Genomic DNA, 27894 nt, shown 5'->3' on the forward strand with positions numbered 1-27894 from the left:
TTGTTCTCGAGGATTTTCATCCTTGCAGCCTGTATGCTTTCCTATTGCTGCTGTCATCAGTTACACCCACAAGCGGAGTGGCTTTACACAACACAGATCATCTCACTGTTCTGGAGGTCAGAAGTCAGAAATGGGTCGGCAGGGCTGCTTTTCCTTGTGGAGGGCATAGGGGAGAATCTGTGTCCTTTTCGGGCTTCTAGAGGCTGCCTGTGTTCCTTGGCTTAAAGCCCCTTCCTCCATCTGCAAAGCCAGCAGCAGAGGTGCATCTTCAACCCCTCTGCTCCTCTCTCGCACACACACACTTCTGCCCCCATGATCACATCATCGTCTTTGCCTCTGACCCTCCTGCCTCCCTCTTATAAGGACCTCACGATGACTTTGGGCCCATTCAGGGAGTCTAGGACAACTTTTCCATTTTAAGATGCTTACTAACATCTTCCAAGTCCTTTTTCTCCCTAGAAGGTAGCATATCCACAGATTTCAAAGATTAAAAGATGGGTGTCTTTAGGGACCATCCACCCATCCTACCACCTGCTTAAACTCCAGCAGGTGGCCAGGCATGGTGGCATGCACCTATAGTTCCGGCTACTTAGGAGGCTGAGGTGGGAGGATTCCTTGAGCCCAGGAGGTCAAGGCTGTAGTGCGCAATGATGGGGTCTATGAGTAGCCACTGCACTTAAGCCTCGGCAACATAGCAAGACCTCATCTCAAAAAACAAAAAACAAAAAAAAAACCAACTCCGGCAAATATCCTTCCATCCCATATCTCCCACCAAAAAAAAAAAAAAAAAAAAAGGAAAAAACTAAAAGAGCATCAGGATTTGCATGACGCTAAGTCAGAAGGTAAAGCCAAATTTTCCCCTTCTTCTGACTTACCTGATAATAAAGCAGTGTCGCAGGACGGGGTGGTGGGAAAAGTCAAAGAGACTGGAAGAAGAGGAGGGAAAGAAGGACTAGGGCGGCTAGAAGAGGGAAGGGGTTAGTGACTTGCATCAATATGGGCCTCTTGACCATGCACCAAACACCTACTCAGTCTCCCTGCTACTTTCTGGACTTTCTAGGACTGGAACCCTGGTCCCTTCCCTTTTGAGTCAAGAGACCTTAGTGACCCCACTAGACTTGCAGGTCAGCAGTGCCCCTGCCCAGCCCCCAGCACTGCTTTACCATCCTGCCTGCAGGCCACCTGGGAAAGATGCAGAAAGAGAAACTGCGCTAAAAGGCTAGACTCTTGCGTGTTGAAATTTCTGCTTATTACCTTTGGAATTTTTCTGAAGTCCCAGCCTTAAGGCTGTGAATTCTCTGTTTGTGGGTATGTTAGTTTGCTAGGGCTGCCATAACTAAGTACCATAGATGGAGTGCCTTAAACAACAGAAGCTTATTTCCTCACAGTTCTGGAAGCTGGGAGACCAAGATCAAGGTATCAGCAAGGTGGTTTCTTCTGAGGCCTCTCTCTGTGGCTTGCGGGTGGCTGGCCTCTCTCTGTCCTCACTTGGTCTATGCACGTAGGCCCTGCTGTCTCTCTTCTTAGAAGGATGCCAGTCATATTGGATTATGACCCTAATGACCCAATTAACTTAATCATCTCTTTTTTTTTTTTTTGAGATGGAGTCTCGCTCAGTCACCCAGGCTGGAGTGCAGTGACACGATCTCGGCTCACTGCCAGCTCCGCTTCCCGGGTTCACACCATTCTCCTGCCTCAGCATCCCGAGTAGCTGGGACTACAGGCACCCGCCACTTCACCCGGCTAATTTTTTTGTATTTTTAGTAGAGACGGGGTTTCACCGTGTTAGCCAGGATGGTCTCGGTCTCCTGATCTCGTGATCCGCTCGTCTCGGCCTCCCAAAGTGCTGGGATTACAGGCATGAGCCACCACGCCTGGCCTAATCATCTCTTTAAAGACCCTATCTCTCAAGACAGTTACATTCTGAGAGTTAGGACTTCAACATATGCATTTGTTGGGGGGGTGGGGGGACACAAGTGGCCATAACATTGGGCTAAGATCCTGGGAAGTTAAGAAAGATCACTCAATTCTTCCCTGGTGTAACAGGTGGACTAGGCCCAGTGAGGATGAATGCTGGGAGAGGGAGGCCAAGCTGTTAACTTTAAAAGTGTGCTCTGGGGGCCGAGCGCGGTGGCTCATGCCTGTAATCCCAGCACTTTGGGAGGCCGAGGCGAGCAGATCAAGAGGTTAGGAGATCAAGACCATCCTGGCTAACACGGTGAAACCCTGTCTGTACTGAAAACAGAAAAACAAAAAATTAGCTGGGCGTGGTGGCAGGCGCCTGTAATCCCAGCTACTCGGGAGGCTGAGGCAGGAGAATCGCATGAACCCGGGAGACGGAGCTTGCAGTGAGCCGAGATCGCGCCACTGCGCTCCAGCCTGGGTGACGGAGTGAGACTCCCATCTCAGAAAAAAAAAAAAAAAGTGTGCCCCACAACCCAAAACTGCCTGTTTTGTTTGTTTGTTTTTTGCTTGTTTGTTTTGTTTTTTGAGACAGAGTCTCACTCTGTCGCCTAGGTTGGAGTGCAATGGTACAATATCGGCTCACCGCAACCTCCACCTCCCACGTTCAAGCGATTCTCCTGCCTCAGCCTCCTGAGTAGCTGGGATTACAGGCGCACACCACCAAGCCCGGCTAATTTTTGTATTTTTAGTAGAGTCAGGGTTTCACCATGTTGGTCAGGCTGGTATCAAACTCCTGACCTCGTGATCTGCCTGCCTCGGCCTCCCAAAGTGCTGGGATTACAGGCGTGAGCCACCCTGCCCGGCCCAGAACTGCCTTGTCATAGCTATGTTGGGTTAGGGTTGGGAAAAAGGCAGAAAAGGTCAAAGAAGCCTCCAAAAGCCCAGGCTTAACCTGTGTAAGCAAATAGCAACATTTATGGCTAGCAGTCACCAGTGCCAACTCCCTGCAGGTTATTTATTTGATGCACAATTCACAGCTATTCCCCTAAATTCCACCAAGTCCAAACACACCCTGGACACAGTGGAAATAAAGGAGCAGCCAGTGAGGGTTTGTGTCGGATGTTCTTTGAAAGGGCTGTTTGACAGAAATGATTTCATTCTCAAGGCATGGCTTTGATACGGAAGTCAAACAGCCCGCAAGTTGAAACAAACCAAATAGCCTTATCTTATTATTGATTCATGGGTTTCTCTCTCTTCAAAGCCCCTTAAAGGCCGGACTCTGCGAATTGTAACTTGTTAGAGTAATTGCTGTTGCAAAGTCCTTCCTGGAACAGGTTGTGTCTTTGACTTACAGGATCTGAATTCTCTGACATTTTTCCTTGATAAACCTTTGTTAGACTCTGGTCAAACTCACTAGCCAATATAGGTTTAAATACAGGCACACATTGTTTAAGTGCGCTTTTCTTTCTTTTGAGATGGAGTTTCACTTTTGTCACCCAGGCTGGAGGGCAATGGTGCGATCTTGGCTCACTGCAACCTCTGCCTCCCGGGTTCAAACAATTCTCCTACCTCAATCTCCTGAGTAGCTGGGATTACAGGCGCCTGCCACCACGCCCAGCTAATTTTTTTGTATTTTTAGTAGTGATGGGGTTTCACCATGTTGCCCAGGCTGGTCTCGATCTCCTGAGCTCAGGTGATCCACCCGCCTTGGCCTCCCAAAATGCTGGGATTACAGGAGTGAGCCACCACGCCCGGCAATTACACTTTTCTTTATCAGGCCTTGCAGATGTGTTTTTCACAAATCAAGGGTTTGTGGCAACTATGCACGGAGCAAGTCTATCAACACCATTTTTCCAGCAGCATGTGCTCCCTTCATGTCTCTGTGTCAGCAGTTTTTAGCAAATTTTTTTTTTTTTTTTTTTTTTTGAGATGGAGTTTCACTCGTGTTGCCCAGGCTGAAGTGCAATGGTGGAACTCAGCTCACTGCAACCTCCACCTCCCAGGTTCCAGCGATTCTTCTGCCTCAGCCTCCCAAGTAGCTGGGATTACAGGCGCCCACCACCACACCCAGCTAATTTTTTATATTTTTACTAGAGACGGGGTTTCACCATGTTGGTCAAGCTAGTCTTGAACTTCTGACCTCAGGTGATCCGCCTGCCTTGGCCTCCCAGAGTGCTGGGATTACAGGTGTAAGCCACCGCCCCCGGCCAGCAGTATTTTTTATTTATTTTTAATAGAAAGATCAGGTGATTGGGCTCAGGCCAGCCTCAATTTGAATCCCATCTCTGCCACTCACTAGTTTGGGGAAAATGTTCTGTTTCTTTCTATGCAACGGATCACCCCCAAAACTTAATGTCTTAAAGCAATCATCTCATCACTTCTCAGTCTCTGGGGGTCAGGAATTTGGGGAGAGCTTTGGCGGGGTAGTTCTGGCTCAGCATCTCTCCTGAGCTTGCAGTCTCTCCAGGTGAGGGCTGGAGCAAGTGGGGCTGGCTGAGCATCTCCTACAGTTTCAAGGCTTTTCAGGTGGTCTTTCACATGGACTCACTTGGGCCTCCTTACAGCATGGCAGCCTCAGGACAACTGGGCTACTTATGTGCTGACTGGTAAAAGTTACATCACCTGTTCTGATCTAGCCTCAGAGGTCATGCAGTGTCACTTCCTTCCAATTGTCTTAATTATAGGCAGATCACAAACCTCTCGGATTCAAGGAAAAGGGAATTAGTCCACCTCTTTTTTTTTTTTTTCCTGTTTGTTTGTTTCTTTTTGTTTTTTTGAGACAGGGTCTCCCTCTGCCACCTAGGGTGGTTTAAGTGGCACAATCACGGCTCACTGCAGCCTTGACCTTCTGGGCTCAAGTGATCCTCCCACCTCAGCCTCTGGAGTAGCTGGGACTACAGGTGCACGCCACCACAGCAGGCTAATTTTTTTTTTTTTTTTTTTTTTTTTTTTTTTTTTTTGTGGAGATGGGGTTTCACCATGTTTCCCAGGCTGGTCTCAAACTCCTGGGCTCAAGGGATCCTCCCACCTCAGCCTCCCAAAGTGCTGGGATTATAGGTGTGAGCCACTGCACCTGGCCTAGACTCTACCTCTTGAAGGGAAGCAGCAAAGTTCTAGAGCACAGATTGGCAAACTATCGCCCTCAGACCACCGAATGGGCTCACCTCTCAAACACAAACAAGCCTGTACACGTACACATCGCCCAGGGCTGTGCCACAGTGATAGAGTAGTCAGGTCAGACAGCGAATGATCCACACATCCTAAAATACGTGCTGGATGGCTTTTAACAGAAAAAGTTTGTGAACACCTGTTCTAGAAGGACATGTCAGATGGAAGATATTGTTGCAGCCACTTTTGGAAAATGCAGTCTCCCGAGGGCTGGTTACCAGCCTCTCAACTTTAGCTCCACCTCCAAATCTGTAAAATGGAATAATAATCCCATGTACAAATTACTCAGCAGAATTCTATGCCTGTGACAGGCAAAGTATACAATTTCATTTCTCCTTCCTGGGCTTCATTATGATTTGAATGCCACAGAAAGGTCTTAGCTGCACTATGGGTCTATTAGCAGTGCCAGAAATTCCCCACTTTAAATATCCCTCGGAGTTAAGGCCAACTTTATAGAAACCTCCCTTTTAAAACACACATTTCTTACCCTTGAGGGAAGAAATGTTTGCAAAAATTCCTTCTAAAATGCCCCCTCCCCACCTAAAATGCATTCTCTTATCAAACTAGCTAAATTTTTACCTCTCAAAGGCAAGTGTCTCAGGGAATGAGAGAGTGAGTTAATTTGGGCTGGAGCCAGTTGGGGGAAACGGGCTGTCAGGTTGTCTCCAGTTGCCTACAGAGATAGACTTGAGAAATTTTAGCTACTGCACAAGTGTGCCCAGGGCTCACTGCTTCAGACAAAGCAATGAAAAATGCAGGTTTCTTGGCCTCCCCCATCTCCATCGGCTCCATTTTCCTACTGCCCAGACTTGCTTCAATGCCCTCTCTGCTGTCAACATCTCCCTTGGGTGTTTTCTCTCCTCACCTGGGCGTGTCCAAGGCCAATCCTCCAGCAACCCCTGAGATTATCTCCTTGTGACCCAGTTTTCCTCCCTGCTGGAAATTCAAAAAAGGTCATCCTGAAGCCTATTTGTTAACAGGCATCTGTGCTCTTTCTCTTTAGAAGTGAGTTTCTAGTCAAGAAAATAGAGGCTCCCCAACCAGCACCAACTATGTGGTAACAATACACCTTCCAGTCCCAGCTTTTCTACTCATTTACTCAAATACCACCAAAATTATCAACTCTATTTATGCATCTTTTTAAAAATTATTTTGTCTGCTGGGCACAGTGGCTCATGCCTGTAATCCCAGCACTTTGAGAGGCTGAGGCTGGCGGATCACATGAGGTCAGGAGTTTGAGACCAGCCTGACCAACATGGTGAAAACCCATCTCTACTAAAAAATACAAAAATTAGCCAGGCATGGTGGCGGGCGCCTGTAATCTCAGCCACTCGGGAGGCTGAGGCAGGAGAATCACTTGAACCTGGGAGGCGGAGGTTGCGGTGAGCCGAGATCGTGCCATTGCACTCCAACCTGGGCAACAGAGTGAGACTCCATCTCAAAAATAAATAAATAAATAAAATAAAAATAAATTATTTTGTCTCCTCTCCAAGTTATGTTTGACTCCAATAACTTTTTTTTTTCTTGAGACAGAGTTTCACTCTTGTTGCCCAGGCTGGAGTGCAGTGGCACTATCTCGACTTACGGCAACATCTGCCTCCCGGGATCAAGCAATTCTCCTGCCTCAGGCTCCCGAAACTGGGATTACAGGCCTGCACCACCATGCCTGGCTCTTTTTTTTTTTTTTTTTGTATTTTTAGTAGAGGCAGGGTTTCTCCATGTTGGTCAGGCTGGTCTCAAACTCCTGACCTTAGGTGATCCGCCCGCCTCGGCCTCCCAAAGTGCGGGAGACTCCAGTAATTCTTAAAATCTACTTAGCTTCACCCTACGCTATAATGAAAGAATAGTTTCTTTTTGATACAGCTATTTGCCACCATGGTATTTTCATATCAAATATTATGAGTGTTTTGGGGATGGTTGAGAGGGGAAGTGTGCAATTTATGATTAGAGATCATTTCTTTTGACCCATATTAATTTTTACAGCATTTTCTCCCTTTCTACTCAGCCTAAATATACATTTATGCAAATTGTATATAATACTTAGCGGTATCCCAGAACCCCAGTTCAATATTGGCCAAGGCCAACACAACTCATGCTGTTCCAGGAAGAATTGTGGTTTGGAAATGTTACTCAGCTGGAGCCAGAAAAAAGTGACAACTGGCCAGGCACGGTAGCTCACGCCTGTAATCCTAGCACTTTGGGAGGCCGAGGTAGGCGGATTGCCTGAGCTCAGGAGTTCGAGACCAGTCTGGTCAATGTGGTGAAACTGTCTCTACTAAAAATACAAAATTTAGCCGGGTGTGGTTGTGGGCACCTATAATCCCAGCTACCTGGGAGGCCGAGGCAGGGGAATAGCTTGAACCTGGGGGCGGAGCTTGCAGTGAGCTGAGATCGCGCCACTTCACTCCAGCCTGGGCAAAAGAGGGAAACTCCATCTCAAAAAAAAAAAAGTAACAACTGTTACTGGGTAGCTGCTGCGGCTTCTTTGCCTAGCATATGCATAGCACTTTGCAACTTACAAAGGGCTTTTACATATTTTAAGTCTTTAATGTTCACTGTAACAGCCATCCTGTAGTTATTGTCCCATTCCACAGATGGTAATAAAATGAAGCATAAAACTGTATTGCCTTTGGACACAGACCAACCAATTTATACCCAAGGTCTGTTAACTCATCTGGGCGTTAATTGTTCATAAATTCATACTTCCTAAGAGTACTGGGCACTGGACACTGTGGGCCAACCCTGTTTCCTAGACAGGCTCATGCCTGTAATCCCAACACTTAGAGAGGAAGTGGGAGGATGGCTTGAGCCCAGGAGTTCGAGACCAGCCTGGGCAACACAGGGAGACCCCCCATCTCTGCAAAATTAAAAATTAAAAAATTAACCAGGAATGGTAGCATGCACCCATGGTCCCAGATACTCAGGAGGCTGAGGCAAGGAGGATCACTTGAGCCCAGGAGGTTGAAGCTGCCGTGAGCCATGATTGTGCCACTGCACTCCAGCCTGGGCAACAGTGAGTCCCTCTGAAAAACAAACAAAACAAAACAGAAGACAATAAACCATTGTTTCCTTTACTCCTTTCTCCAGAATGCTAACTTTTTTTTTCCTGAGAAGGGTTTTATATCTAATATTACTTATGAAGTGAGGTGCTACCAACAATTCATGTAACCTGAAAATTTGTCTTCAAAAACCTACTTCCTAATCTAATTCCTCTTACATTAGCAATAGAAAATGGACTAAAAGGCCAGGCGTGGTGGCTCATGCCTGTAATCCCAGCACTTTGGGAAGCCGAGGCAGGTGGACCACCTGAAGTCAGGAGTTCAAGACTAACCAACATGGTGAAACCCCATCTCTACTAAAAATACAAAAAAATTAGCCGGGCATGGTGGCGGGCGCCTGTAATCCCAGCTACTCAGGAGCTGAGGCAGGAGAATTGCTTGAACGCAGGAGGCAGAGGTTGCAGTGAGCCAAGATTGCACCATTGCACTCCAGCCTGGGTGACAAGAGCAAAAACTCCATCTCAAAAAAAAAAAAAAAAAAGGAAATGGACTAAAATATTGTGATAGACTTGAAGATATATCTAACACAAAGGTTTTGGTTGTTTTATTTTTACATCAGCAACCATCATCTGAGAATAACTAAAAAATGTGTATGAAATGATTGGTCAATGTTTCAGAACTTCTTTTATGAAACTGTAATTCAAAGGTCCTATGAAGTCAGAATTTTGAGTGTTACAGGGGTTCCACAAACTAATGAACTGAACAACAGAGTTGCAGCCTGTGATTCTGTTGTTTCATTGCACACCACCCACCTGGCACTAAACTAGATACTGGAGACATCTGGTTGCCATGGATACGGGATGGCATCTTCTGACCACGTTGGTGTAGAAGTTAGCTTCAGATGTTCTCAGACCTTTCACAAGGGCCACGGGTCCCCTGGTCAAAATGAAGGGACTCCCCTTATGGAACTGTTGATGCTGTTGTTACTGTATGCCATTTACTGAGTTAATACACTGAGCATTTCCCATATATTGCTTCCTTTCAGCCTCTCAACAACCCTATAAGGAAGTTTTTCATTCTTATCCTCATTTTAGACAATAAAAACCAGATGTTTATAGAGATTCAGCAACCTTCCCTAGGTAACACACTTTTAAATCAAGGTCGGCCTCCTGAACTTACATTATTTTTAATATTTTGAGATCGGATCTTGCTATGTTGCCCAGGCTGGACTCAAACTCCTGGGCTCAATCAATCATCCCACCTCAGCCTTCCAAGCAGCTGGGACGACAGAACTGTGCCATATTCTTAAACATCATACAATATTGCCTTTCATGCATGAAAAGCAAAGGGAATTATTTGTTCATTTGATAGCGCTTTAGTAATGTAAGTGGATACTCTTAGGGCTAGTCCTCTGGCTTGTTACCATGGTAAGCTAGGGAAATATAGTTGAGAGGCCTGCAGCAGAGCTTGGAGAGGGTCTGGGGTGTTAAATTCTCAAGTACTTGAACTTAGCAACAGGACTTGGTCCCATCCACACCCTGCTCTCCACCCCAGCTGGAAATAATTAGTGCTGACTATGGAGGGAAAGGGAAACATACTTGTAAGTTTTTTTGTTTTGATTTTCTTTGGGGTTTCCTTTTTGTCTTTTCTGAACTGGAGGGTGATAGAGAAGGTATGGAAAAGGTTTGAAACCACTGGCAGGGGTCCACCATACAAGCCCTGAGAAACGCGTGGTAATTTCTGCCATTTTCCAAGGTGCAAGGAAGCAGGGGATGCAGCGGGTCCTGCTATGTAATTTCGAGGTGGGAGGCGGGGACGTGTTAACAGAAATGACAAGCAGGGGCTTTGGAAAGACTTCGTGGGGCCTTGGTCATGGGGAGAGTGAAGGCTGCTAACTAGAATGTAGGGAATCTGGAGACAGCTGCCGTCGGAAGGCTGTGGAGGGCTGGGGCGAGTGCAGCGGTAGAGCTGGTCAGGACTGGGTTGAATAAGCAAGCCGCAACTTTGCACTGCCCCGACCCCAAAACTTTTAGTTTATAAAAGATGGAGCAGCAATCTTATTTTCTCCAGGCATCTCAAATCAGTTAGGGGGATGCGGGCCTGGGATGGGAGGGTGTGAGGCTGCTGTAAACTGGGTGATAAAGGGAGCTGTAGGGAAGTTTACATTTTCCCCCTGAAGCCTTGATAATTTGAGTCTATAAAACAAACAGATAGTAAATTAACAGGAAAAAAAAAGTATACACTTATTTTTTTTAAAGACAGGGTCTTGCTCTATCGTCCAGGGTAGAGTGCGGTGGTGCGATCATAGCTCACGGCAGCCTCGACCTCCTGGGCTCAAGCAATCCTCCCGCCTCAGCCTCTGAGTAACTGAGACTACAGGCTTATGCCACACCTGGCTGGCATACAAATTTCGCTAACGTGCACACATGTGCATGAGTCATACAAATTATGAAAACTCTTCTGCCATAGGAAAAAAATACATATGAAAACTCAAAAAAAAAAAAAAAGACCATACAGTTAATACTTTTATACCATCTTTTTTTATTTTTTTGAGGGACAGAGTCTCACTGTCGCCCAGGCTGGAGTGCAGTGGCGTGATCTCAGCTCACTGCAGCCTCCATCTCCTGGGTTCAAGTGATTCTCCTGCCTCAGCCTCCCAAGTAGCTGGGATTACAGGCGTGTGCCACCACATCTGGCTATTTTTTTTTTTTTGTATTTTTAGTAGACAGCATTTCGCCATGCTTGCCAGGCTGGTCTTTAACTTCTGGGCTCAAGGGATCTGCCCACCTTGTCCTCCCAAAGTGCTAGGATTACAGGTGTGAGCTACTGTGCCTGGCTGAGTTGATGCTTTTATACCATCTTGATGTTACTGAGGAGTAGGGACTCGGAGCATGGCAAAATAGGTTATGGCAGGGAGGGGAGAGGGAAGGTGAGGGCACAGGTGGGTTAAATCTCACAGGTAGCAGTCCTCAGAGAGAACAGAAGGTAGTCTGTGGTTAAGTGTTTCTCTGTCACATTTTCAAAGGTGTCAGACTCAGTTAATCTCTCCTAGGTCTGGATAGGCAGAGGGCCTCAGAAAAAGCCTAGCTGTTTATTTCATTGCTGCAGATTTTCTCTGCAGATGTATGTCTCCTCCACAAATGGCAACTTGGCAGGGCTATTCCTGTCTGTGGGCCCTCTGAACAGCCATCTCAAAAATATGCCAAAGAAGTATATTTTGAGGTAAAATAGTTTTAGTTTTTTTAAAGCCCTCTCGAAGGAGAGGACATATGAATTGAGAACAGTGATGAGACGAATTTTTATTTTTTAAAGCAATTTTTTATTTTATTTTTGAGACAGAGTTTTGCTCTTGTTGCCCAGGCTGGAGAACAATGGCGTGATCTTGGCTCACTGCAACCTCCGCCTCCCAGGTTCAAGCAATTCTCCTGCCTCAGCCTCCCGAGTAGCTGGGATTACAGGCACGCGCCACCATGCCTGACTAATTTTTTGTATTTTTAGTAGAGATGGAGTTTCTTCATGTTGGCCAGGCTGGTCTCGAACTCTCGACCTCAGGTGATCCGCCCGCCTCAGCCTCCTAAAGTGCTGGGACTACAGGTGTGAGGCACCGTGCCTGGCCGAGATGAATTTTTAAGATTAAGCACTAGGAAAAGGCATCTCAACATATGCATTCACACGCACTCATCGCAGGGCTCTTCATGCAGTAGGAACCAAAGCATCTTAAAAGTATGAACTTTCCCCCTCAAAAAAGAACCCTCAGAGTTTCCAAGATGGTTTTCTTTTTTTTTGAGACAGTGTCTCTGTCGCCCAGGCTGGAGTGCAGTGGGGCGATCTCGGCTCACCACAACTTCCGCCTCCCAGGATCAAGCAATTGTCATGCCTCAGCCTCCCGAGTAGCTGGGATTACAGGCATGTGCCACCACGCCCAGTTAGTTTTTGTATTTTTAGTAGAGACGGGGTTTCACCATGTTGGCCAGGCTGGTCTTGAACTTCTGACCTCAAATGATCCACCCACCTCGGCCTCCCAAAGTGCTGGGATTAAAGGCGTGAGCCACCGCGCCCGGCCTCCAAGATGGTTTTCATATTTGAATTTTGTTGCATCACATAATCTAGGAAGGAAAGAAAAAATAAGAGCACCTAATTCCTATATGTCACAGGGTAAGTGGAACACTCTATCCCCTTTCCCTACATTCACCTCTTCACTCGCCGCATCACACTATGAGACAGGTGCTGTTATCCTAACTCAACAGATGAGGAAACTCAGGAAAAGATGATTTAATAGCGTAAAGTTAAGTAGCTTGTAACTGGCAGGTCAGGATTTGCACCAGGCAGACACAGCCTTTTCTAGCGTGTGGAAGAAATATCTATTCCACACCCATCGCTAGGTTCATGGCTAAGACTCCTATCACAGAAGACAGATTAATAACATAAAAATAGGCAAATTTATTTAACATAAGTTTTACATGATACAGCAGCCTTCCAAAGGAAGACTCAGGCCCGGGTGAGGTGGATCACACCTCAAATCCCAGTACTTTGGGAGGCCAAGGTGGGAGGATCACTTGAGCCCAGGAATTTGAGACTAGCCTGGGCAACATAGTGAGACCATATCTCTATAAAAAAATGTTTAAAAATTGGCTGGTTGTGGTGGTGCACACCTGCAGTCCCAGCTACTTGGGAGGCTGAGGCAGGAGAGGCTGAGGACACTGCAAGGGAGAGTATTACAGATCAGGCTGGGTGCAGCAGCTCACGCCTGTAATCCCAGCACTTTGGGAGGCCGAGGCTCACTTGAGTTCAGGAGTTTGAGACCAACATGGCCAACATGGTGAAACCCTGTCTCTACTAAAAGTATAAAAATTAGCCAGGCGTGGTGGCACATGCCTGTAATCCCAGCTACTTGGGAGGCTGAGGCAGGAGGATCATTGAACCTGGGAGGTGGAGGTTACAGTGAGCTGAGATCGTGCACTACACTCCAGCCTGGGTGACAGAGCAAGACTCTGTCTCAAAAAAATGAAAAGTTTCAGACTTTGGAGTATTTCAGATTTCAACTAGAATAAATTTATTACCTAACGGTAACAAACAACTGGGGGCCAGTAGGGCAAGAGCTGTCTGTTCCTTCTTCGCCTCTGGGTATAGAGCGAGACCTCTCTGGAATGAGCATCTTATGACCTACTTTCAGACAAAGATAGGTCAGAGCATTCCCTTGTGGCCAGCTCTCACAGTGAGTGACCTTCTTGCTCCTTCAGTTTTCTCAATTGCCAAGTCACCATATTTTAGGGCATTATGTTCTGAGCCCCAACACATAGACAGCATCTACAAAGTCACTGCAAAAGTGCCAAGCCAATCAAATCAATAAGCAAACAAATACAACTTAAAAAATAAAATCAAAGTGACTAAGATGGCAAAATAATTTATTTTCTCAAACAATACCAGGTCCAAGCGTAGGGCAATGAATTTACCAAAACCAGCAAGTTCATTACAGCTGGCCTTTCTTCCACCTGTCATCCCCAGTGTGAGCTCATCTTTTTTTTTTTTTTTTTTGAGATGGAGTTTCACTCTCATTGCCCAGACTGGAGTGCAGTGGCGCCCTCTCCGCTCACTGTAACCTCCACCTCTCGGATTCAGGCAATTCTCCTGCTTCAGCCTCCCCAGTAGTTAGAATTACAGGCATGTGCCACCACACCCGGCTAATTTTGTATTTTTACTAGAGACAGGGCTTCTCCATGTTGGTCAGGCTGGTCTTGAACTCCCGACCTCACATGATCTGCCCGCATCCTCCCAAAATGCTGCGATTACAGGCGTAAGCCACCACGCCCAGCTGAGCTGGTCTTCTTAGGCCAGTACTTTCTGTGGTCCCCCAATGGCAGCCACAGTTCCAGCATCCCTTGCAGATGACAAAGTCCAGAGGAAGACAAAGGATGTCCCTGACTTGGGTGGCTTTAAATAGTGAGGTAAACTTTCCCAGAACATTCCCATCCAACCTCCCTTCTCATCTCTTTGTCTGGTAGTCTGGTGAATATTCAGCCTCCACGTCTAGGGAGGGGCTTAGCCACCCCTAAAACTCACAGCTGTGTGGAAAAGATCAACAGCACTGGGGTCTCATTAGCAAGCAGGATAGAGAGAATGGTTATGAGGAGGCAAACAACCATGTTTGCCACTGGCGTAAAGGCATGCAAAAGGATGGTATGTTCTGGAAATGATAAGTAGCCAGATAAGAAATTGTCAGAAGAAGGTAATAAAATATGCTGCAGCCCAGTTGTAAAGGAGTTACCGGCCAATATTTGGCTGCATTGCATGGGTCCATGTTCCTTAAGCTTTCAAAGACAGTGAGATATCAAATAATGTTAGGAGATTTTTAGTATTCCTTTTTTATGTGGTAATCATATAAAATTTCCTTCAAAAAACAAATGCTCAAGGCCGGATGCAGTGGCTTATGCCTGTAATCCCAGTACTTTGGGAGGCTGAGGAGGGTGGATCGCTTGAGCCCAGGAGTTCAAGACCAGCCTGGGCAACAAAACAAAACCCCATTTCTACAAAAAATATAAAATATTATCTGGGTGTGGTGGCACCGGCCTGTAGTCCAGCTACTCTGGAGGCTGAGGCGGGAAAATCACCTTGTTGCAGTGAGCCTGGGTAACAGAACAAGATCCTGTCTCAAAGGAATTAAAAGAAAAATAAAAAAGGTTCAAAACAAAAATTACACGGCAACATACATGGTAATACAAAAATTTCATAATCTAGGCCAGGCGCGATGGCTCATGCCTGTAATCCCAGCACTTTGGGAGGCCGAGGCAGGTGGATCAATCACCTGAAGTCAGGAGTTCGAGATCAGCCTGGCCAGCTTGGCAAAACCCCTTCTCTACTAAAATTAGCCAGGTGTGGTGGCAGGTGCCTGTAATCCCAGCTACTGGGGAGGCTGAGGCAGGAGAACTGCTTGAATCCGGGAGGTGGAGGTTGCAGTGAGCCGAGGTCGCGCCACTGCACTCCAGCCTGGGCAACAAGACAGAAACTCCGTCTCAAAAAAAAAAAAATTGTAATCTAGTCATGTCATAGCAGTGAAGAAATAATAGTGTGTATAATTCTTATTTGTACTTTTTTATAATTACAAAATAATGCAGGTGCTTTTTCAAAAAATAGGAAAATTCAGAGAAGCCCAAAGAATAAAGTAAAAATCACCCATAATCCCATCACGTGGCTGTAACGACTTGATGTCAAAGCTGGGAGCTCAGATACATAGTAATTTAGTATAGTTACAACAGTGATTTTCTTTTTCCTTTGTAAGAATCCACTTCAAATTCAGTTTCTTCTTACTATACTTTTCTGTCAAACAAAGCAAAACTACTGGTCAGTGTAGAAGGGGGAAAAGCAACAAATGCATATGATGGCTTATGAAGTACAACATATTACATTAGGGAAAGAAAGAAGTATTACTGCTGTTGTATTTCTGTTTGACTTGCTACTCATACAACTGGTTATCTAAGCCCAAACTCTATAACATAAGGAAGTAATGAAAAAGTCTGTCTTTGAGAGCAGCGAATTCTTTAGTGTGGTTCTGGCAGGGGAAGGAAGCGGGGAAGGGTTATAAGAAGCGGGGCCAAATTTCATCCTGGCGAGTTGCAGCTTTCTTCCTGAGCGTGGTTACTGGTCAAGGCACCAAGGCTCAGGAATGAGACAGACATTAGCTTGTTTTGGTTGGCACCTCTAGGATAGTTTTGTCTGCACACTGTGCCTCTGAGGAATGGCCTCTACAAAGGGTCAGGATGCCAAAATTCTTTAATCTTTCACTTTCATTTTAAAAATGAAATCTGAATATCTCTCCATCTAATAGCAAACCACAGCGAGACCTTTTTTTTTCTTAATGTCCCGACCTGCCTAGGCAGGAATCCATTATGGTTGTTGTTGATTTTAGTGTTTTGTTTGAAGTCTCCTATTTCTTCATGAATTCTCTTTCACACAAACTTGTTAGTGGCACTCAGTGTCCTCGGTAAACTTTTTGGTTTTTGTTTACTGCTAGCTTTTAAAAATCTATGGACAGGCAAAAAATCTCCTGCCGCTAAAAAGCTGCGCGACCTTGGAAAAGTCACTTAACCTCTCTGGAGAAAGCTCAAGTTAGAGGGTCAGAGTAGTGGACTGGAGAGGATTTTACAGATCAGAGTTCTGCCCTTCCTGTTTACAGATCTGACATTCAGAGAGGCCAGAAGTCAAAACAGCTTTCTCGAAGTTTTATTATTTTGATTTTTAAGGAAAGGAGTCCAATGAATTTGCAAATTAACGAAGCAGTGTTTGAAAAGAAAATATGCAAGAGATATTTAAGTGTTAAAGGAAACTAGTGCTTTGAGAACTAGAGATAAGATACTTTAAAATAACTATCCAAATTGGTTTGTAGGCAGCAAACGTTAACTGTGTAAAATGTGGAGCATTTGATGCACCAAGAAATATTTACTGACTGCCCACTTGGAACTTAAAAGTTCAGTTGGGAACCAAGAAGATAATTATAACGTAATAAGTGCTCTGCCTGATTAAAAACTGCTGTGTTCTCATGAGAACTAGGAAAGGCATTCAGAAGGACATTCCTGACGTCTTCTTGGAAGAGGTCAAACGTAAGCTCGTATCTGAAGGAAAAACCAGAGGAAAGAATATCCCTAACGAGGAATCGATTGCACATGCAAACCCAGGGAACTTAACGGGTTGAATAACTAAAGGAAAAGTGGTCAGGAGGAGGCAGAATTCTGAGACCTGAAAAGGGTGAACAGGAACTCTTATCCTGAGGGGAGATTTGCAAACTGCAGACTGACAGGACCTGCTGGAGGGTTTCCACTCTTCCTCTAAGTGTACGCAATAGTTTGGAAACAGAAAAGACAGACCCAGTGAGACTAAGTAGAAAAGTATTTCTCCAAATATTTTGACCTACAAAATGCATTTTCCCTGTTGCCCAGTATGTACACAGATCCGGGGACACGCACACACAAACTGAAAGAAGTTTCACAACAAGACTTACTTTTTCTACACAGGATGTACGCTGACATTTTCTACCTAACCTTTTGCATTTTCTAAATGGTGAAACTGCATGACTCATCTGATTTCACTACCCACTAAGTGACAACTCAGAGTTGGAGAAACCTTGAGTTAAGAAAGTTGCTGTGATACTCCAGAAGGTAACATTAAAACTGTAGGATCTAGAGAAGCAGAAAGATGCACAGAAGGATGTGGAATGACTCCACAGGGATTTAAGAGACCGGAGAGAAGGACCCAAAGGAGTGCTTACAGATAATGCCGAGTTTTGGCTTGAACTCGGGGCAGATAAAGGGATCATGTACTGAGATGGGGAACCTTAAGTGAAAAATAAGGAGGCTTTGTAAAGGTATCACCACTTGAGAAATGCCCGATTCTTTTGTGTGTATGTGTGTGTGTGTGCGTGTTTGTAAACATAAATATGCTCCTTAATTTGAAGTACATCCCAAGAAAAACATATAACTCCAGAAAATGTCCAAGTTTTATTCAAAGAAGGGAAATGGCAGAAATGGAAAGAAGGGAATCAGTGGGGAGGAAGGAGTGGGCTCTAGCACTTAGGCACAAGATTCCACTTGGAAAGGACAGGCAAGCTTCAAATCCCCGAGGGAACAGACAGCCCATATCAGACTCACCTGATGCTTCACTGCAGCTGCCATGGGGCTTTTGTAAGCTGGGAATGGGTTAAGCATAGCCCCAGCTGTTCATTCAGCCACGATGTTGGCAGGAGTTAGCTTCTTTACACATAAAGTTGGCATCAAATTTGGAATTCACAATCACTAGTTCACGAACGTCACAGGCATTTCTTAGGCGCTTCTTATATAAATGGAAATACCATTAACTTTCTTCTTCATGCACACTCTCTGACAGCATCGGGTCAAAGGAACTTTTTTCCTGCCTCTTTTCATAGCTTCCACCGTCCCCATCCTTCTTCTAAATCTTTAATTTTGCAAAGCCATAGGGAGTGGTGGTAGCCTGTGGCGAGTTGAAGATTTTGAACAATAGGTGTTTCTGAGCTGGGTTTATTGAAAGGGTCTTGTCTGTGTCCTGGGGGAGATTGTAAATGAGATGTCAACAGGAGCTCTTTTGTGTGGATGGCATTCATCCTGAAAGACAGGAATTCCCTTACTGTGCTAGTATTTAAAGTACATTTGTTGCTGCTTTTGCTAAAACTTTTTATCCAACTGCCGGAGCTAACAGCAATGAATGAGTCACTTGGTGTGATTGTAACTTCCTTCCCTCCTTAGCAAAGCAATGACTCAGTCATTTACATTTAGAAAGGAAGGCTCCTAAGATTTCTTGGATTTTCATCAGCTTGAGCCTCTTTTCTTGACCATCACGTGGGCCTGATCTGTCAGCAATCCTGTTAACCCAGGGTGAGGGGAGTCTAGCCGGGCTGTTTTTCTCACTCCCTGGAAAACTTTTTGCTGTTTTGCTCGTTTCTTTTTTAAATCCAAGGAGAAAGACAAACACAATTTCCTGCCTTAAGCCCTTTTCCTTTCTCTCTCCCTCCCCTTTTTTTTTGTAAAGGACAGGCAATTTCAGTTTACTATAATTACCCTGGGCTGAGGTTTGACTCACTCCACCTTTAGATGATAAGGCAACCGTTTTATTACTTCGCAGCCAGGTGCCTGAGGGTGACAAGACTTGCCTTTATCTGGTGACCTGACAAGGTTATCAGCAACTGCAAATGGGCTGAACCTCGGAGCAGGGACCATCAAAACGCTTCCCTCTCCTTGATCCATTTCCCAACCCTTTATTGGTAATTCATTTCAATCCGAAGACTAGCTCTAGTTTCTGCAAGTTTTTCCGCATTCCTACACCTTAGCTCTGTCCTCTTGTGTTCTCTTTGGAACACAGGCAGCGGCAACAGCAATCTTAATTATGAGCAGTCAGCTGCCCCCATGAGCCCAGAGCACAACCATGAAGTCTCAACCACAGTCCAGCACACAACACGCAGGATATATTTGCGTCCTCTGGCTTAGTCGATTTGCAGTATTTATAGTTGCTTTTTCAGAGTCGATACTTAATAACGTCTTTGACCTATGATGCTAGAAATCCCTCCAAAATAAAATCGTATTGCTTGTATCTTCTATGGTTCCTTTTGAAAACTGGAATATAATCCGCACCAGGAGGCAGTGCTGTGCTGGAGATAATAAACATATCTAGTGCTCGATCTATTTATATCTGCAGTTCATGAATTTATTTGTCTACCAACACAAGTTTCTTTTTTTTTTTGGACGGAGTCTCGCTCTGTCGCCCAGGCTGGAGTGCAGTGCAGTGGCATGATCTCAGCTCACTGCAAGCTCCACCTCCCGGGTTCACACCATTCTGCCTCAGCTCCTGAGTAGCTGCGACTACAGGCGCCCGCCACCACGCCTGGCTAATTTTTTGTATTTTTAGTAGAGACGGGATTTCACTGTCTTAGCCAGGATGGTCTCGATCTCCTGACCTCGTGATCTGCCCGCCTCGGCCTCCCAAAGTGCTGGGATTACAGGCGTCAGCCACTGCACCCGGCCAAAACAAGATTATTCTTTAATTCAAACTATGTTACGTGCACTGTCTCGGTTATCTGGTGGGTGGGAAATGTGGTATAAAAGCATGCATTTTGGGAAATGGTTTCCAAAAAGTGTGTACTAGGCAGAGCTTGAATGAATGAAGAGTGAGAGCACTTGCAGACACACTTTTAGGCCAGTGTCCTGGGCAGCATCAAAGCTGCGCGGCACCCGGCTTGTACACAGCACGGAGCTGCCACCCTGTAGTGCAAAATTATAGTGGGCCAAGGTAAATAATGTGTTTTATTTATTTATTCATTCATTTGAGAAGGAGTCTCGCACTATAGCCCAGGCTGGAGTGCAGTGGCCTGATCTCCACTCACTGCAATCTCCGCTTCCCGGGTTCAAGCGATTCGCCTGCCTCAGCCTCCTGAGTAGCTGGGATTACAGGTACTCGCCACCATGCCCAGCTATTTTTTTTTTTTTTTTTGAGACGGAGTCTCGCTCTGTCACCCAGGCTGGAGTGCAGTGGCGTGATCTGGGCTTGCTGCAACCTCCGCTTCCTTGGTTCAAGCGATTCTCCTGCCTCAGCCTCCCAAGTAGCTGGGATTACTGGGGCAGGCCACCACGACCGGCTAATTTATTTGTATTTTTGGCAGAGACAGGGTTTCCCCATGTTGGTCAGGCTGGTCTCAAATTCCCGACCTCAAACGATTGGCCCACCTCGGCCTCCCAAAGTGCTGGGATTATAGACGTGAACCACCACGCCCAGCCGTAGGTTTTATTTTTCTATCTGTGAAGTCGAACTGTAGCCTGAGGGTAGCAGATGGGAAAGGAGGGGTTGGGAAGAGAATGGAAAAGATGAGTTAACACACACACACACACACACCCTTGCATATGTGAAGTGTTTATCTGTAAGACCACATCAGATTACTCCATTCTGGGCCGGGCGCAGTGGCTCACACCTGTAAACCCAGCACTTTGGGAGGCTGAGGCGGGTGGATTGCTTGAGGTCAGGAGTTCGAGACCAGCCTGATCAACATGGTGAAACCCCATCTCTACTAAAAATACAAAAGATAGCCGGCATGGTGGCAGGTGCCTGTAATCCCAGATACTTGGGTGGCTGAGGTGGGAGAATTGCTTTAGCCCGGGAAGTGGAGGTTGCAGTGAGCTGAGATCACATCACTGCACTCTAGCCTGAGCCACAGGGTGAGACTCTGTCTCAAAAAATATATATATCTATATATCTATATATCTACATATCTATCTATATATCTATATATATATGTATATCTCCATTCTGTAATGTATATAGACATCATTCCACACTGTGGAAAGAAACAGTACAAATCCCCTACCAGGGCCCTTACTACAATTATAATAAAAACGAATAAAAAGAATGTTTCTGGTCAGGCACGGTGGCTCATGCCTGTAATCCCAGCACTTTGGGAGGCCGAGGCAGGTGGATCACCTGAGGTCCGGGGTTCAAGACCAGCCTGGCCAACATGGTGAAACCCTGTCTCTACTAATACAAAAATAAGCTGGGAGTGGTGGCGCACACCTGTAATCCTAGCTACTCGGGAGGCTGAGGCAGGAGAATTGCTTGAACCGGGGAGGTGGAGGTTGCAGTGAGCCGAGATCGTGCATGCCATTGCACTCCAGCCTGGGCGACAAGAGAGAAACTCCATCTCATAAAAAAACAAAAACAAAAAAAAAGAGTGTTTCTGAGTACAGTGTGTGAATCACATGCATGGTGATGAACTAATGAACACCCAGAACTCCAACAGGAGACAATGTCAGAAGGATTAACAAATCTGACCTTGACCCTGGGCAACATAGTGAGACCCTGTCTTTACAAACAGTTTTTTAAAAATTAGCTGGATGTGGTGGTGTGCGCTTGTGGTTCCAGCTCTTCCGGAGGCTAAAGTGGGAGGATCGCTTGAGCCCAGGAGTTAGAGGATGTAGTGAGCCATGATCACACCACTGCACTCCAAACCGGGCAACAGAGCGAGACCCTGTCTCTTTAAAAAAAAAAAAAAAAATTGGCTGGGAGTGGTGGCTCACGCCTGTAATCCCAACATTTTGGGAGGCCAAGGTGGGCGGATCACAAGGTCAAGAGATCGAGACCATCCTGGCCCACATGGTGAAACTACATCTCTACTAAAAATACCAAAATTAGCCGGGCGTGGTGGCGCCTCCTGTAGTCCCAGCTACTCGGGAGGCTGAGGCAGGGGAATCGCTTGAACCCGGGAGGTGGAGGTTGCAGTGAGCCGAGATCGCGCCACTACACTCTAGCCTGACAACAGAGTGAGACTGTCTCAAAAAACAAAACAAACAACAAAAAACTCTCTGTCCTTGGAGCTGTCTTTCCCTTAAAGACGTGAAACCTCGCACGCCTCTCACCACTCCATTGCCACCCTCCACAGGTGGGCTTAGTTAGCACAGAGCTCCAGAACCTGAGATGCCTCTGAAGGTGGGAGTAGGATGGCATCCTTCTGCCACAATTCTAAAAGCCACCAGCCAAACTTGACCTTGGAAACTATTTACAGTGCGGTGATGCCACCTCTCCCTGCAGACAAATTCAAGTACTCCATTAAGGGGCGTTCCCCAGACCTTGCTGGGCATGCCCAGATAAGCCTCCTTTTCATCTGCAAAATTGAGATCCTGACTTCCTATGCAGGATTGTTTTTAATTTAATGAGACTATAGGTAAAGCACCTGGCTTTATTAAACACTCAACCAACGAGGAGGAGGATGGGGGTTTGTAGAGTAAATTGGTATAGATTTTAGTACTGACTTCACAGGTTCCTAGGTTCCTAGATTGTTTTTATTTAATTTTGGCAAATGACAAGTACCTAACAGAAAAGTAGTATTTTAAACACAGTCTTTGCTGGGCGCAGTGGCTCACACCTGTAATCCCAGCACTTTGGGAGGCTGAAGTGGGCAGATCACTTGAGATCAGGAGTTCAAGACCAGCCTGGCCAACATGGTGAAACCCCCATCTCTACCAAAAAGACAAACATTAGCCGGGTGTGGTGGCGCCCGCCTGTAGTCTCAGGTACTCAGGCTGAGGCAGAAGGTTGCAGTGAGCCAAGATCATGCCACTGCACAGCAGCCTGGGTGACAGAGCAAGACTCTGTTTCAAATAAATAAATACAGTCTTTAAGGGACACTTAAGGAGTAATGGAGGGGACCGGGCGCGGTGCCTCACGCCCTCAATCCCAGCACTTTGGGAGGCCAAGGCAGGCAGATCGCTTGACGTCAGGAGTTCAAGACCAGCCTGGCTAACAAGTTAAAACCTCATCTCTACTAAAAATACAAAAATTAGCTGGGCGGGGTGGCACGCACCTGTAATCCCAGCTACTAGGGAGGCTGAGTCAGGAGAATAGCTTGAACCCAGGAGGCAGAGGATGCAATGAGCCAAGATTGTGACACTGCACTCCAGCCTGGGTGACAGAGTCAGACTCCGGCTCAAAAAAAAAAAAAAAGTAATGGAGGGGGAAAGAGCCCTGGGGTCACTTGGACAAGTTCTTCTCTGGATCTATGTCCTTCTCTATCAGTGACAAAGTTGGATAATGACTGAGACAGAATTCTTTTTTTTTTTTTGAGATGGAGACTCACTCCACCGCCTGGGCTGGAGTGCAGTGTGGCGCAATCTCAGCTCACTGCAACCTCCGCCTGCCAGGCCCAAACGACTCTCCTGCCTCAGCCTCCCGAGCAGCTGGGACTACAGGCATGCGCCACTACGCCCAGCTAATTTTTGTATTTTTAGTAGAGACAGGTTCACTATGTTGGTTGGCCAGGATGGTCTTGATCTCTTGACCTTGTGATCCACCCACCTCAGTCTCCCAAAGTGCTGGGATTATAGGCGTGAGCCACTGCACCCGGCCCAAGGCATAATTTGTTTAAGCACTAACCCTGTTATCTGAGCATCAGTAAGGAGCTGGTATCCTTTCTGGGCCAAGTGGACTGATGTAAACAGTATTACACGGGTTACCCAGATACGTTTTTCTGTTTTTCCTTTGAAAACGGGGGTTTCGGGAGGGCAGAGAAAAGGAGGAGGGTGAAAAATTAAGTGCCTAACTACACAGACCAGGGGGGCCTGCAGCCTCCCACACGCCTGCTTTCCAGATCCAGGTAATTATTCCTCATCGTGCTGACACCAACAGGAAGGAACAGTGGATGCATTTTCTTTCTTCTTCACTTCACCATGCATCCTGTTTTCCCAGGTTTGGAGGTTTGAGCCGGCCTTGTGCAAAAGCTCCTGTACCAGGTCAAGCCCTGGCTCCAGGCCCTCTGTTCCTAGGGCAGTGGCAGCAATGGGCTGCTTTGGGGGAGGGTCAGCCTTTTCTCCAAAGTCCAGCGAGCCTGCCGGTGAACCAAGGTTACTGATGAATCCACGCTGAAGTCTTGGTGAGGACTCAGCCTGACCGGACTCTCATTAGATGGGACGGACCCTGGTTCATACACAGGCCACTCACTCTGCACAGCCACCCCACTTACTGAAGCAAGAAGAATTGGCAATAAGTGCACGATACCCTGGTCCCATCTAAAAACAACCAGCTACTCCACAGTCTCAGAGTCAGGGATGCTCAAGTGCTATTTATTCTGTTTACCAGACATATAGCAGCCGGGCAGGGAGTCTTCATAGCCTGTTGCGTCATGTGATTCCATTCCAGATTTTTCCTTTTATTCCTGTCTCCAAGGCCCCATTGTGCAGGTGCTACTAATTTTCATGAAATGATACTAGGAGGTAAAGAAAGTTCGCTGGTTCTCAGATATCCATCTGTGTGCAAACAGACAGAGTACAGAAAAATAAGTAGAATAACAAAGTTCCTAGTTTTGTGTGGGCTGAGAGTGAAAAAAAAAAGAATAACGAGGAGTGAAAAGAATGAAGAAGAAAAACAGCTGCACAGGAAAAGGGCAGTGTCACAGGTGCCTCCCACGGTCCTTTGCCGAGAGCCTGTGGGGGAGGCCAAGTGGGGAGAATGGGGGACATCAGGTGGACGACCCAGGGGACCAGCTGGTGTCAGAGAATGGTAGATTAGGATTTGGCCTGCTAGATCATGTTGGCGGCATTGGCCAACATCAAACACGAGGGGCCTCTGGTGACAGGACATGACACTGCACAATCAGAGATCACAGCGAATGGCTTTGCTGAGGTGTCCACTTTACTCCTGCCCCGATCACCTCCCCTTCCTGATTGTTAGTCCTTTTGTTTCTCCAGGAAGTCTCTTCTCATCCCTGTTCATGCCTTCGTGTAACAAGCATTTATCTCACTAGTACCGTGAGCCACGCGTGTGCTGTGGTTACATCCGTGGATCAGACAGACAGCAGTGCCTGATCCTGTAATTCTTCCATCCTTTAATTCCTTTCTCTCAGTCTGGCCAGAAAAAAAAAAAAAAGTTCTCCTAACAGAGAATATAGCAACAGGTTGCTGAAAAGTGACATCTGACAAGAAAGGAAAGCTGGTTGATGAAAGATTTAAAAGAAAAATGTCAGGCCGGGCTTGGTGGCTCAAGCCTGTAATCCCAGCACTTTGGGAGGCCGAGGCAGACAGATAATCTAAGGTCAGGAGTTCAAGATCAGCCTGGCCCACATGGTGAAACCCCGTCTCTATTAAAAATATAAAAATAAGCTGAGCATGGTGGCGGGCGGCTGTAATCCCAGCTACACAAGAGGCTGAGGCAGGAGAATCATTTGAACCTGGGAGGCGGAGGTTGCAGTGAGCCGAGATCGCACCACTGCACCCCAGCCTGGGTGACAGAGTAAGACACGGTCTTAAAAAAAAAAAAAGAAAAGAAAAATGTTCTTCCCTGCTCCTGGCACTCTCCCTGCCCTAGCCTCCTGCGCATGCTATCTCTCAACAAGACCCAGTCTGCCCCAACCAGAGGTGTTGCTAGACCAGCTGCCCAAACAGGAAACCTTATATAATTCTGTAACCCTGACCTTGGGCCTGAATCTTCCCCTTCTGTAAACAGTCCATTCAACCCAGGAAGACCTGCAGACCTGGTTGGGACACATTTTGAAAAACACACACATTGTTAAAAATGTTGAAAAAAGTCCCTAGGTCTAAGAGGAAGTGTTCTGTCTGACTCAACAGTAGAAATCACTTCACATAAAGTAATGGAACAAATGGAAATTTAATCCTAACAGATGTAACTGCCAGGGCAGTCACTTGTGTACACGGATGACTTGATTGCACCTGTTGGAAAGGCTGGGAAAATGAGCCGTGAAATCCTGATCACATTCCCTACTGGAAGCAGCACTCCTGCCTTGCAAATTAGTAAGCCTGATGTTCTCAACATCCTGACTTCAACATGTGTGCCCTAGTTCTGTGCGGGCCATGACTCACTTTAGCTACTGGTCAAATGATTCTTACTCAGAGCCCTAGGTTTCTAATCTTTAGTGTTAAGCGGTCCAGGCACATACTAGCCAAATGTCCGTCTACTTACTTTTTTTTTTTTTTCTCATGCCTGTTTCCCAGTCTGTGTCCTTTCAAGATACTCCCTTGAAATGACTGATTTCAGGCAACAACTGGATTTACATATGGTCGCCTTCAACTTCCTGTTTAACTTACTGCCAAACTTCAATAAAAGTCCAGATTAGAAGTTTTAGACCTCAGCCTCTGGCCCTGGGCCTTCTGAAATGACCTTCCTCCAAACACCATTTAATTTCCGCTAATTTAGTTAATGAATGGAACTTCCTGAAGACAGCAGTTACTTTGATCTGAACCCCTTTCCTAGTTTCCAGTTAACATAGCCAGAGGGAGACAGAACGGGTGCCCTCTTCTCAATGGGTGCCCTCTCCTCCTGCGTGGCTGGAGCAGCTCCCAGCTGTAGTTATTCCTCTAAAGCAGAGAGAGCTGCAGAAAGCAGTTCCCAAAAGGAAGAAGGCAAGTTACAAATACTGCCGTTGGCATTTTCGTGGGTGTTTCCCGCCACATAGAGATAAAAGCTTTGAGGTGGGGCTTTGAGGCACACTCTCTGGGTAGCTGGGCCTGCAGTCTGGAAATCCTAAGTAATCCTTGCAAATAGGCTAACTGGAAGCCAGCAATACAAATGAGCAGTGCTTCTGGCCTGAGAGAAAGGTGTCTGCATTCAAAGTACAACTTCAGATAAAAATGGAAAATGCCAGTCCCACCCTGCAGGAATCCTGTTTCTGGGCTGTTTACCCTCACTGCCATCCACCCTACGCTTGGCTGTGACTAGGATGTGAAGAAAGAGATTGGGTGGAAAAGGCTACCGCAGTTCTTGCTCCGTTTAACTCACCACCTTAAAAAACATGGCCTTGGCTGCTGCTTTAAAACAACAACAACGAAAATCCCCAGCCCCAACCCAGAGGTTTAACCCTGCAGCTAAGGTGAAGTTTTTGTTAAGGTGATAAGGTAAAAAAGGACGCCATTCTGAGCCTTGACTTCCACTCTTCATACTTTTCGGAAGACAAGTCCAGCAAAGACCTCCACCCCTTCCAAAGAGCGACTTACCTCGTAGCTGATCCACAGATTGCAATGTACAGATGTGATGTTCCAGGCTTGGCCACAAGGGGACACTCGAGAGTAGGACTGCCCGCGTCAATGTTTTGTTTTTTACAGACTTTTGGTTGGGAGGGAGGGAGGGAGGGGGGTGTGGGAGTGGTGGGGGAGATGCTGGCTTTAAAAAAAAGTCCATTTGTTCCCTGAGATTGTGCCACTTGCCCTTTTATAAGTCAAAGGTTGCCACGTTACCTGTTGCCAGGTTCCTGAGAGTGCTTGGGGAAAATGTGGGCGAGAGAGGCACAGCACAGTCCTCCGGCTTGGTAGGTTTCAAGCTCTTTTGACTGGGCTGGCGCTGACATTTGCAGGGGCAGCTGCTGTGGATTGCCTGCGCATTGTTTGGTTGTAGTTCTAACAGAGGAGTGGCTGCGTCTGACATCATTTCCAGGCATTAAGTGCCTGGGGCTTTTTTTTTTTTTCTTTAATGACTAACTTTCTGATCCCTCCCTGCCTGGATTTTTGTACAGTACATGCACTGTGCAAAACAGCTTCCACTCAGGAAGCCCAAGTTTTGTAGCAACTTGTTAAAACAACTTCGGTGCCTTTTAAAAAAAATAAAGTTGTGACTCTGAAACAAACCTTTCCATTCTTCCTCCTTGCTGAGAACAATGTTGCGTTTGATTAGCAGCGCAGCCAGTGCTTTCTGAAAGATCTGTTCTCCCCAGAAGAGGCGGCTGCTATCAGTTGAATAGATCTCTAAGCCAGACATGCCGAGGCTTGGGGCATTTGTCTGGCGTTAGGAAGTGTCTGGAATACTAGCAACTACCAACTGGCGTGTCTTATGACTACAG

The 27894-nt window shown here is 46.3% G+C and overlaps 1 protein-coding gene and 1 long non-coding RNA gene across 28 annotated transcripts in view; one reads left to right on the plus strand and one right to left on the minus strand.

Moving 5' to 3' along the window:
- On the minus strand, window positions 1-27810 carry LOC100615703 (uncharacterized). Of its 3 annotated transcripts, XR_008540675.2 has the most exons (4): window positions 27056-27810; window positions 17711-24952; window positions 15243-15386; window positions 1-12178 (listed from the first exon to the last, which is right to left on the minus strand). It is a non-coding gene; the product is annotated as an uncharacterized LOC100615703 (long non-coding RNA). The 3 variants fall into 3 exon arrangements; XR_008540674.2 differs by lacking the exon at window positions 15243-15386 and having other exon boundaries at window positions 17711-24355; XR_008540673.2 differs by lacking the exon at window positions 15243-15386 and having other exon boundaries at window positions 27056-27809.
- The window catches only part of DLGAP1 (DLG associated protein 1), a 964206-nt gene that overhangs the window by 839357 nt on the left and 96955 nt on the right, over window positions 1-27894 (plus strand). The window lies entirely within an intron of this gene.

This window comes from Pan troglodytes, chromosome 17 (assembly GCF_028858775.2).
Source record: "Pan troglodytes isolate AG18354 chromosome 17, NHGRI_mPanTro3-v2.0_pri, whole genome shotgun sequence".
In the NCBI taxonomy this organism is placed as follows: domain Eukaryota; kingdom Metazoa; phylum Chordata; class Mammalia; order Primates; family Hominidae; genus Pan; species Pan troglodytes.